This window comes from Vicugna pacos, chromosome 7, assembly GCF_048564905.1.
Source record: "Vicugna pacos chromosome 7, VicPac4, whole genome shotgun sequence".
Classification (NCBI taxonomy): Eukaryota; Metazoa; Chordata; class Mammalia; order Artiodactyla; family Camelidae; genus Vicugna; species Vicugna pacos.
The window spans coordinates 56,035,156-56,048,496 of NC_132993.1; the positions used below are offsets into that span (position 1 = coordinate 56,035,156).

General features: G+C 32.2%; 1 protein-coding gene across 4 annotated transcripts in view; it reads right to left on the reverse strand.

The window, feature by feature from the left end:
- Positions 1 to 13,341, reverse strand: part of PHF14 (PHD finger protein 14) — a 138,373-nt gene that overhangs the window by 62,498 nt on the left and 62,534 nt on the right. The window lies entirely within an intron of this gene.

The window sequence follows — 13,341 nt, forward strand, 5'->3', positions numbered from 1 at the left end:
TATTCCTATAATCCTTGGAGGGAGGGACCAAAATAGTGTTCAGTCAAATATTGATGCATTTTGATTTCAAAAATGAGATACTAAGAAATATGTATTTGCAAAATAAATTCTCAAGATTTTTGGTTTTGTTTTTTAAATAAGTGTGACTCGGCCCATACCCAGGCACTCTGTATCAGCACTAAAACTGAAAGTCCAACACTGCAAAAGTATTACCAATTATATTCCGGCAAGCTACCTTCTCTTTCTCAGGATGTTTGCATAAGTGTAAATAAGCTCTATACTAGTTTTCAGTGGGACAACTTTATGACTTCATTCCCGGTAGAAATGTGCCCTCTCAAAGGTAACAGGCATTGATCTTTCAGACCAGTGAGTCTATTTGTACTTTGATTCCTTGTAAAATCAGCTCTTCTAATAATACATCCAAAGTGACAATAAAAAGTAGGACACTTAAAAAAAAAAAGTAGGACACTTTCTGGGTTACATGTAGTAGGTTAGGCATATGTAATTACTAAACAAAGCTTTCCTAATTTATTGACATACCATTTCTTTTTCTTGGGGGGAGAGTATTTAACTTTTGTTTTTCTTTTTAATGGAGGTACTGGAGACTGAATCCAGGACCTTGTGCATACTAAAGGACCCACTCTACCACTGAGCTATACCCTTCCTCCACTGACCAGTCACTTCTGATCAAGAGTTACTAGGAAGAAAAAAGAAGAGGGGAGGACAATTGAGAAAAAAATTAAAGAACAAACAATGTTTTGAAGATATAAAAGAACTAAATGATTTGTCTATCACAGTTAACATAAGATACAAATATGGAAAAGTAATGTTCCTAAAAAAAAATTAACTTATTTATTTACAAAACAGATGCCTATAATAGAATTCAGTGCTTGGTCACTCTTCCCCTTATTCCTATCCTAACTTTAGTTTCTTTTTAATGAAAAAAGGAGTCAGCAAAACAAAATGCCACCATTAAATCACTTTGCAACACTTTGTGTCAAAAATGTAATGGGAAATGCACACATCAAGGGAAAGGTTACTGTTCTTCCAGAACATCTTTTCATTTGGTTCATGGCTCATCCTTCTACATAACTGTGCAGAAACTACTGATGGTTTTCTCTCTTGGTTTAATCTGGCATTTGAAGGATTATGGCATTTTCAGGAAACCACAGTGCAGTGATTTTAGTGGTTATCTGGCTGAAAGTGATACTGTGATTTAGAATAACTGCTCTGTTTATGTACAATGGTAAGTCAGCTACCAAGCCATCTCACAATATAAACCTAATTCTTAATTGTGTATTTTCTTAATAATGCATGAGTTCAGTCTAGAAAGTGAAATTGGAGAGAATGCCTTTTAAATGGGAGCCTACTGTATATAGATATACCATATTTAGCTTTAAATTCTATTGACTGCACTGTAATAGGAAGAGCTAATTCTGAAACTGATAATCTTAATTCATTCCAGTTTAGAATATAATCGCTCTTTGAAACTTTCACAAAAGGAATTAAAGTTAAGAGTTAAAAGAAAAATTCTTAATAATTAAAATGAAACCATACATCATACACATAAAACATTAGGAGCTATAAAGTGAGAGTAAATATGAAACATGCCATAAATACCCAGGTAAGTCATTTTTATCTGCAAATATATTTTGGTCGATTTAAAAGCTCAATCTGTTATATTTTCTTTTATAGCATTAAGACTAAAACAAAAACCTTTTCAGATTAAAAGAGAACATATTCTACTATAAATCCTTCCTCATAAGCCTATAACTCAATTAGTAAACAATGAAAACTGGCTGCCTTACTTAACTGACATATTTTTGACCTATAAAATACACAACTGAAATTAAACTTAGAAAAATATTATGGGTTAATAATACAATCAAAACTAGTACTGCTGGTGGGAGGTTTATGCTATAAATTATTCAGAATTCCTTACACCTGGATATTTTCATTTCTGAATTTTTCTTTTTCTGCATTCCTATGGTATAATAAAATCATAGACTGTGAAAATTAAAGGGGATTTTTTCAAATCAAGCTAATACATCGCTCATTTTATGAATGAGATAACTGGTTCTCAGAGAAATTATCTGCATCCTTATGGTGACAAAGCCTCCAACCTCTCAATTTTAGTCCTATATCCTCTTCACAATTTTTCCTGGTTAGTTGCCTAATTAAGTTTCCAAGTGAGGTTCATTTTTTGAGCCTATTGTAACTATTAAATGCACTACCATTGCCAAAAAGAGGGACAGAGAGACTGTCCCTTAATAAGCAAGAAAATTATCATCCTGGTTTTCCTAATTAACAACCTCTCCATACATGTAAATAACGTTAAGTAGACAATTAGAGTTATATTAATGATACATATCACACCTAGAGAATAAATGAATACGATGAAATGAGGGGAAAATGAGGTTTGGCATTTTCTTTTTTCTACCCTTAATCATAAAATAGAGAAAGAAATACGAAAGCATTTCTGTTCAAATACAACATTAACTAAAATACACAGACACATTTTAAAACCTGAACAAGATTACCCTAAGGCTATGTAATTCTGAGGCTACGTATTTCTGAGTTTAAGACTTAGTTTTGTGTATGATGAAGAAAGAATCATCTTAATGATGCAAAACTTCTCAACTAAGGAACAAACTGACATTTATTTTATAATGATTCTGAAATGACAATGTTTTTATTTGCTGAGCTCACTAAATTTCAAAGAATTGAAATCCTTTGTCTATTATCCTGTATTGTACTACTCATTTAAATGATCTCTCTTATCAAAACAACAACAAACCCTCACATCACAGGTAATCAAGAGGCTGACTAAATGTGAGGTGTATCTGTTCTCCAAATTTAATTTACCAAATGCACACAACCTGTGCTTGTGATCTTGCTTTTTTTTTCTTTTTTGGAACAACTGGTGGTTAATACAAATACCTCTCAAATTCCACCTATACCCATATATTCAGATTTATTCAGTCTACAATTAGAGCAATGACGTGTATTGTTCTTCAAGACGAGACAGAGGGACTACAAAAGTACTTACTAAACAAATGACCACAATTAAGATTACTAATAACTAAAAAAGTAAAAATACAGACAGTATCAGATTTTCACAAACGGCAACTTCAATTAATATACATGGTATTATGTGTGTATCATGTGTGAATTAAGCATGCACACATATGCCATTTTAATGTGTATTTATACAACATAAATACAATGAAAACATATTATATTCATATACTCTTCAGATAGTAACATATCTTAAATTTATTTGTAAAAGATGTAACTTTCCCCTAAAAAAGGACAGAGTGTATTTCCTTAAAAACAAATATCCCAGTGATAAACATCTATAAAGGTCAGATCTGAGTGCTGTGATCTTCATTTAATATAAAATATAAAGAATAACTTAATAACAGCTAAAAAGGAAAGGCAGTGTACTTTAATAAATCCTTTTAATATCAAAGAAAATCAAATAGCATGGTTAGAATAAAGATTAGCATACTGAAGTCTCAAAGAACATCAAATACAATTTTGAAAACCATAAAATAAACAAAACATCAGATATGATCTTGAAAGAGACATCAGCACTTAGTCTGCAAATCCATTTATTAAAGGCAAGTTTTATTCTACCAGAGCGCTGAAACGGGAATTTATGACACTGTATAGGGTCAAGAGCATAGGCTCTGGAGCCAGATGGCCTGAATTTGAGTATCAGTTTCATTAGCTTCTTTTGGGAATTTACTTCAGCTCTCTGTGCCTTAGTTTCCCCATGAATTCAATGGAGACTATAATGGTACTGCTTACCTTATAGGTAGTTTTAAGGATTACATGATTTAATATGTATATCTGAGTTACCTGGTACATAGTAAGCATTCTGTAAATGGTTTATTACAGTTGTTGTTTGCGTATATAGCCCATTTGCAATTCCCTAACTACTCTGCCAAGCCCTTTATTTAAATTTTTTTTAAAGACAGTTTTTTTTTTTTTTGGTGGGAGGAGGTAATCACGTTTATTTGTTTATTCTTAGATGAGGTACTGGGGATTGAACGCAGGACCTCATGCATGCCAAGCATGTGCTCTATCACTTGAGCTATACCCTCCCCCTGCCCTTTATTTGCATTTATCTCATTTAATCCTCCAGCAACATATGGATTAGGTACTACTGATTACAGCTCTTTTACAGATAAGAAAAAGCCACTGGGAACAGAAAGGCAAAATTCACATATAAAAGAAACAGGTTATAAACCCAGCTTAGTGGCTAAAATCCTCATACTTACTCATTATATAATACTGTCTCCCCAAATGTAGAAAAACTAAAATTTAATAAAATTTAGGCTCTTCACATAAACTTAGCAAGCTTCTTTTTAAAACATCCAATGTAAAATATCAAATTGAAGAAAGAATAAAATGGCATGATTTTTTTCACATGTCAAGGTTCACTATAATTAGAAGTATTTCTTTAATTAGAAGTTCCTTTGAATAAAAAAATATTCAATGACAGTTGTTCAGGATAGTAAGGTGAGCTTTATTTAGCAGCATCATGGTAGATATAAGAACCACTGCAATGAAATTTTACAGTGGAATGGAGAGATTGGGCTCAACTCCAAATACAGACAGCATGGGCAAGTGGGAATGAGCACAGTGGAGATCAGTGGATAGAAAATTAATTAAGAAGGAAAGATCAGGGACAAGGGGGTTTTGGCTAAATTGACTAAAAAGATTTTTGCTTAAGACAGGCCAGGTGATCAGACATCACCTGGAGGCTGGGTGGAGGAGAATGAGGAGCCTGATCAGTTATCTGGGGTGATGAGATATCAAGGGTGGGAGGTTCTTAAAGCAATTTAGCAGGGTTTTTGCTAAAACTGGAGTTTATATAAGGAAGTACACAAATGAGCTTATGAGAAAGTTCAGGAACCTGACTAAAGTTTTGCTCAACAAAAAATCTTTGCTGCCTTTAGTGCACTAAAAATTTGGGGGGGGGGAGGAGGTTCTAATTGTACTTAACCAGAAACATGTACACTACTAATATTAAGATAAAAAGTGGGTCAGGAAAGGAATAGGCTGTGAGGAACCACTGACAAGAGAACGTCTGCAGTGGTTGTCTGGGGCTGAGGGTGGGAGCTAGATGAGGGTGGGAGCTAGGATTGACTGTAACAGACAAAACACTTTCTGAGGTGACAGGAATTCTCCACAACTGGACTGCAGTGATGGCTGGAAAATTCTATAAATTTATTAAAAATCATTATATTCTACACTTACAATGGCTTAATTTTTATGGTATGAAAATTAGATCTCAATATAGTTATTTTTAAAAAGCAAATATTACTTATCAAGGTAGGCATTTTGCACTGACTTATTTCCCACTCTTCTTTAACTAAATGAGAGAAAGAACAAAAATGGCTTCCATTTTAAGAGACTTAATGAAGAAAAATAATTACTTTCTACACAGTTACAGAGTACTCTAGAAAGAGATTCTGAAAGCATGTGTTTACAGGAGAGCCTGTGATGGTTGTAAACAAGTAGGCGGTATGGACTAGGGAACTTGGAAGTGTCACATAACCTTTGAATATCAGAGCTAGTGTGTTAGACCTCAGAGATGATATTAGCCTTAGGTCCTCTCCATTAAAAGAAGAAAACAGATCCATAGAGGTTAAGTGACTTGCCTAAAATTACAGAACTGTCAAGTGACAAGCTTGGACTGAGATCTCCTAACTCTCAGTGAAGCAATCATTAGTCAATCAGAAGCCATTATTTATCTACTCTTTTTGTTGTTGTTGTTTACAACATATATATATATATATACTGTTTTAAAGTTTGTTTTTAATAATTAAAAATGAATAAAACCAATCAGGGACTATTTAAAGAAATGTCCCTGCCCTCAAAGAGATTATACACCATTTCAGTGTATAAAGCTGCAATGCATACAGATTTAGCAATGCATCAGTAAATAATTTAACAAGCATTTATTCTCAGTTAACTGCCTATGCTACATTGTATTAGACTATGAGAATCATCGCAAATAAATGGAAGTCCAAGATCCTGACCTTATCGAGTGAAAAAATTAAAAATTCATAGATAATTTCCAAGTAAGTGGATGACAGCATGACATGGGATTTGTATGTGGCTTCCAAGGGCAATCAAAGTAAGAAAAAGATCACTATCGGATCATCTAAGTCAGGAAGGATACATGTAGGAAGTAAACAGTGACCTAGTCTTGGAAGAAGAAAACATGATTCAAAGTATTACAGGAAGCAGAAAAGTCTCAAGCAAATAGTTGTAATGCACATTCAAAAGATAAGCATGACAAAAGAAAACAAGCAAATGAAACTGAGAAAAAAATGAATAAATTGCTTGAAAAACACAGCTTACTAAAACTGACACAAAACAATTTCAATAATTTAATAATTTAACAATTTTAATAGCTCTATTATCTATTTTAAAAATTAATTACCAAAAATCTTTTAAAAAGGAAAACCCTGGTCCAGACAGTATCACTAGGGACTTCAGTGAAAATTCAATGATGAAATACTATCAATTTTAAGTAAATGCTTTAAAAAAAAAAAAACAGAACACCATTCTAACTTCTAGAAGGCTAGTATAACCCAATAACAAAACCTAATAAAGACTTTACAAGATGAGAAATTAACAGAATATTTTCATGAATACACACATAAAACCCTTATCAAATTATCAGATAATCAATCTAAAAACATATATATAAAAGAGGCAGTACTTCATGATTAGGAGGGGTTTATCCTAGGATTACAAAGTTGGTGCCACATTTGAGACCTCCTTATGTGGGTGAAGGAAAAGTTAGACTGAAACACTGCTCATACACCTCTGCCAAGATCTCCTTACTGAGGGGTCTTAAAGATACTCTTCTCCATTGACGCAGTATTTTTCTACTTCCTAGCCCTTCTCCCTTTCCTCCTCTCCACTCCCTTGGTCCATGAAACGGCAAGAGCCCTCTGTTCAGCACTGCCTCAGGAGAAACATTAATGCCCTACCCTCAACTCATGTCTGCCCTGATACATCAAACCCTGATCCAGTGCTATTTGGTGGGGGAAAAAAGAACATTTGGGGAACCAGCAACCTTTTCCTGTTTGGCCTCCTGCTTAATTACTGCAACAAATAAATAATTTTAATGGTAACTTTCATCTTGGCTTGTGGTCCTAATTGACCACCTCAGCACTTAACAGCTCTCAACACTTGCATAAACAGAAAAATCATATTTAAAAATTTCTTATACAACAGCATCAAAAACAATTAAATATTTAGGAATACACTTAATAAGACGTGCAAGACGTCTACACTGAAAACTACCAAAACATCAGTAAGAAAAAAAAATGATATCTGAATTTGTGAATAAATGTAGAGGTATACCAAGTTCATGGATCAGAAGACAATACTGTTAAGATGTTAATGTTCCCCAAATTTATCCATGAATTCAACACAAAGCTATTCAAAATCCCAGTAGGTTTTTCTTGGTCTTTTTTTAAATGATTAAATATACACAAAATTTACCATTTTAACCATTTTTAAGTTCTAAAGCATTAAGTATATTCACACTGTTGTGCAACCATCACCAACATCTATTTCCAGAAGTTTTTCATTTAACCCAACTGAAACTCTGTACCACTGAACACTAACTCTCCAGTTACCCTGTTCCTGATAACCACCATTCTGCTTTCTGTCGCTATCAATTTGACTACACTATATACTTCATATTAAGTGGAATCAGACAATATTTGTCCTTTTGTGACTGGCTTATTTCACTCAGCATAAGGTCTTCAAGGTTCATCCATGTTATAGCATATGTCAAAATCTTTTTATCATTGAATAATATCCCACTGTATGTACATAGCACATCTTGTTTATCCATTCATCCACTGATGTACACTTGGGTTGCTTCCATCTTTTGGCTATTGCCAATAGTGTACCATGAATGTGAATCTCTTTGAGTCCCTGCTTTCAATTTTTTGTATTTACTCAGAAGTGGGATTGCTGGATCACATGGCAATTCCATTTTAAATTTTTTGAAGAACCACCATACTGTTTTCCACAGTGGATGCACCATCTTACATTCCCACGAACAGTGCAGAGGAGTTCCCTTTTCTCCACATCCTTGCCAACACTTGTTATTGTGTTTGCTTTTTGTTTTGTTTTGTTTTTTAATAATAGCCATTCTAATGTATTTGAAGCAGTTATCTCATCGTGGTTTTAATTTGAATTTCATGAATGATTAATGATTTTGAGCATGTTTTCCTGTGCTCATTAGTCATTTATATATCTTCTTTGAAGAAATGTCCGTTTAAGTCCTTTACTCATTTTTAATCAGGTTTCTTTTTGTTGTTGTGGATCATTTGTAGTTCTTTTTATCCTCAACATCAATCTCTAATCATATAGATAATTTGCAAATATTTTCTCTCATTTTGTGGGTTGCATTTTCACTCTGCTGATAGTTTCCTTTCATACAAAAACATTTTTAATTTTGAATGAAGTCCAATTTTGTAGTTGTTGTTGCTGCCTGTGCTTTTTTTGGTATCATATCCAGGTTTTCTTCTTTTCAATGAAAATGGAAAAAGTTCTTTCTGACACACATATGAAAATGCAAAGGATCCAGAAACAAAAAAGCTTACCATAAGGCCTCAACAATCAAGACAAATAGTATTGGCACAGAAATACATAGCTTGATGGAATAGAATATGAAGTCTAGAAATTGAACCTCATTTAAAAAGTCAATCGATATTTAACACTGACACCAAAGCAATTTAATGTGGAAAGATGATCATTTTCAACAAATAGTGCTAGAAAACTGGAAATTCACATGGGATAATAAACAAACATTCCTTAACTCTGAGACTGTAAACAAAAATTAATTTTAGATGGATCATAGATCTCAATATAAAAGATAAATTCAAAAGCTTCAGAAAACAAAGGAGATAATCTTTGGGACCTGGACCTAGGCAAAGACTTCTTAAATAGGAAATAATAAGCAATAATCATAAAAGAAAAAGTTGCTAAATTGGAGTTAAGAAATTAGTAACTTCTGCTCTTTAAATAATATCATTAAGAAAATGAACAGTCAGGCCACAGATTAAGAAAGTATGTTTAAAAATCATGTATTTGTAAAAGGACTTGAATCCAGAATATATTAAAAACTCTTAATAGTTCAGTACTAACCATACAGCCCCCTTTTTTTTAATGAGCAAAATATCAGTTCACAATGGAAGACATACAAATAGCCAGTGAGCACACGAAAATATGCTCAACATCATTATACACCAGGGTAATGCAAATTAACACCACAGTGGGATTCCTGCACACATTCATTAAAATGGCTGATATCAAATAAAAACTAAACATGCCATTTATATGAAATTCAACAAAAGGTAACTTACAGGGAAAAAAAGTAGAAAAGTGTTTGCCTTTGAGAAGAGGGAATTATCAGGAAAGGGCATAGTTGTTTCAGAGTGATGAAAATGTTCTATATCTTGAGAGAAATGAGGGTTATATGAGTGCACGATTTTGTTAAAATTCACAAATTTATTTACTCAATATTTATGCATTTCATCATATGTAACTTTTAGCACACACACAAACACACACACAGACCCAAGCAACTACTGAACTTAGCAGATTTACTATTTGCAGTGGTTTGGGTTGGTAACCCATTCTGAAACTACTTATACACACTAAGATTGAGCAAGTAGGTAAATATATTGCCCTGAAACCTAAAAGAGAATTACTGGACATGACAACTTGTAAACAAATTTTGACAAGTGGAAACAATATATCCATGAAAGTGTTTCAGCTTATTTCATCACTTTAGACTTTACAACTTTTGGGAAGTTGAATTGTTGTTTCTCTATGTAGGGTATACAGTTTGGATTTAAAAACACTGAAACAAAGCACGTAAGATTAAATTTTTATATAAGTACAGCCTTCTGGGGGAGGTGGGGTGGGAAGCTTAAAACAACAGACATTTATTCCTCACAGTTGGAAGTCCAAGGTCCGGCTGCGGAATGGCTGGGCTCTTGTGAGAGCCCCACTGTGGACTGCTGACTTTTGTACATATAGCCATTTTTTTTTAACTTGATTTTTAATTTTTTGTTGCCTACTACATACAAATTACTAAGATTGCTTTTCATCACAATATCTATTTTAAAAAACATATCAGCAAAGATGATATATTATAAAACTTTAAATAGTTGTAATATTTGTTCCTTTTCTTCCCCTACTTATCCTTGACAAAAAAAATTTTTTATTAATTAATGCTCAGACTGATTTATTTATATATTTTTATACAGCATTTATATATCTTTATATATATAATTATATATAGCATTATTCATATATTAAATATTAAGAACATTCATACAGAGATTTACATCTGGTATTAAGTTGATTCAATTAAGTATTTTTTTTTAACCAGGTTTTCAAAAACAATAATAAATTAAACTTTCAAAACTAAAGTAGATCTCATAAGGTAATTTATGTTTTAAAAGATACCAAAAAGCTCAAAAATAAAAGTGTCAAACAAAATGAAAATTTATAAATATTTTATAGGGACATGATTATGTTAAACCACCCAGAATATGGCAGAAATAGGTGTTCCTAATTTTACTCAATTTTAATTTTACTTGAGTATTAGATGATGTTATTGTTTGGTATTCCTATCAGAATTTCCTTGAAAAAGTATTTCTATAAACTGTTTCTTAGAACAGTTATTTTAAAAACAAAGTAAATATAAAAAGTAAATATAAAAAGTTTCAGAAGTTGTAATTATATTGCTTTGTTTACACTTTCAAATAATTTCTAATGCTTCATCAATCTGTATTTAGGATGCCACCCTTATCTTCCTTTTGGATGTGAACCCCATTAAAAGAATTAGGTGGTATATTTCTTCAGGCTATACGTAAACAGGAAGTCCATACATCTTCTGAGACATTTTGATATGCTAATTTATCTTCATTTTTTATATTAAATCTATTTTTTAGATTAGATTTTTATTTTAAATGTATTTTATATTAAACATAAAAATTAGGAATATCTAATATCTGGCCAATGATTCCTTGATGTAACCTCCTATGAAGCGTTTAAGCCACTAACCACCATGGTGTGGGTGGGGGTGGGGGTGGGGGTAAGTGCTCTTTGCACAATGACTTGGAGCAAGAACATGGGAGTTACACAAGGATAAGTAAAACAGAGACCATGTCTTGAAGACAATTATACTTTCAAGAGAGAAAAGCCAAGTTAAACATAAACCAGAGCTAATAGCAGGGAAAGTTGTAGAAAGGTGTATCACACAGGATGTCATTCCACACATAACTGAAAGAAATATTAAAAATCCAAGCTTTGGAAACAATCCTTTAGAATACAGTAATTGTACTATACTAATCACTGACTCAGGGATACAAGACAAAACAAAACAAAAATCTAAACTCTATACTTGAAATTGCTGGTAGAAGTAAAGAACAGAAACAGAAGATTATCCAGAAACGTCTTTGTGCAGGAAATGCTTTTAATAATTTGAAATTTATAAGAAGACACAAATCATTTCAAAATTTCTATTTGTTTCTAAGTGTTGATCTGTAAGTATCTAAATAATATACCATCACTTTACAACCATGTGATTTTTCTATATGAATATGCAAATTTTATCATTAAGAGTGATTATTATGTGATAAACTGCATAAGAAACAGTAAACTAGAAGTGCATAATCAAAATAAGTAACTCATTCTATTTGTTTCAAGCAATCTATCAAATACATCTTTAACTGTTCTTAAAAGCAATAAAACTAGGTTTCAATTTTTTAAGTAATTTAAAATAATTCACTTAAAGTCATCTTATGTTCTGTGAATATAGTAACTAAAGTTACAACTAATTTTAGCTTTGCTCTTAGCCTAATCAAATCTCTAGGAGAAAACACCCCTTCAACTATGACACATGCAATCTATAAGCCTCCATACTAGTTAAAACAGAAAAGGTAATTGAAAATTTAGAAATCTGATTTATCAGAGACTAATATTTGAAATAAAAATGTGATAAATGTGAATTCTTGCTGGTGCTCCTAGTAACCTATATAATTTCCCATATGCTCAAATAAGGAGGAAAATTTAGCAAGCATTTAATGTTAGGATTGGCTGTAAAAATAAAATAGCTTCATAGAGCATTTCCTACCCTCCATGCCTCTAAGTAATGGCCACAATATAAAATAAAATTAAAGATTCTATTTAAGAAGACCGATGGATTCTAAGGTTCTTAGTTTTAGGAAGGCTTTTTTCTCTCCCCTATCTCCCATTAAGTAATAAAATGTGTCACACTAAATTTGCACAGTTAAGATAAAATTTGAGGCCTAAAAGTTTGGTCTTACTCCTAATTCAATAGTTTGATAAGACCTTATAGAGAAGAAAGACCCACCTATCTCTAAAATCTATCCTTTGAAAATCAAATATGTTCAAGGAGAAGAATCATTTCATTTCTACTTTCACATGGATGCATCAACTAACTAATCTGAAATCTGTGATTCCTATTTCTTTATCTAGTACACAGAAAATCTCATCCTCTATTCTTTAGTGACAGAAAAGTAATCCTTTATTAAGTTTTTAAACATCAAATATTTAATACTGAGTGACCAATTTGTTAAAGGAATATATTATAATAGTAAATGTTTTTTAAATTAATTCAGCAAAAAATAATCAGTAATTTCTTATGTGGCGTAGCCATTCATTTATCAAGCATTTACTGAGCATTAAATGTGCCAGGAGCTGCAGAAGCAAAACCAAGAAAGATACTACTAAGGGCTCAAAACTACCTCCAACAAGAACATCCATTAAAAAGAGATAAAGGCTCAAAAAGACCTCACAATTCCAAGACAGTTTCAATTTGGCCTTTAGCATTTTATTGCACTAAATAACATAAAAGAATATAGTTTAAATTGGAAACTTCCCAGATAAATTTTAATTAAATTAAAAAAGTAGATGACCCAAAAGCACTATTAAAAAAAAAATCCAGAAGATACTGTAAACCATCTTTTCTTTCTCTTTAAGACCTTCATAATTTTCATATTTCCCATGTTTGATGGAAATAGTTTTGTCTAATCGTTCTAGAGAACATGTTTCAACAAATTTAAAATCTTGACCCCCCATATTTCAGGAATAATTATATACAAAAACAGGACATGCACATTCTCTGAAAGATTAAAAATAAGCATTTACTATTACTGTAACATATTTACCAATTGGAACCCTTATTTCAAAGCTCACATAATGCATCCGTTGAATTACTAAGTATTACCATTGCCCTACTGTTTTATACAGAAAAGAATA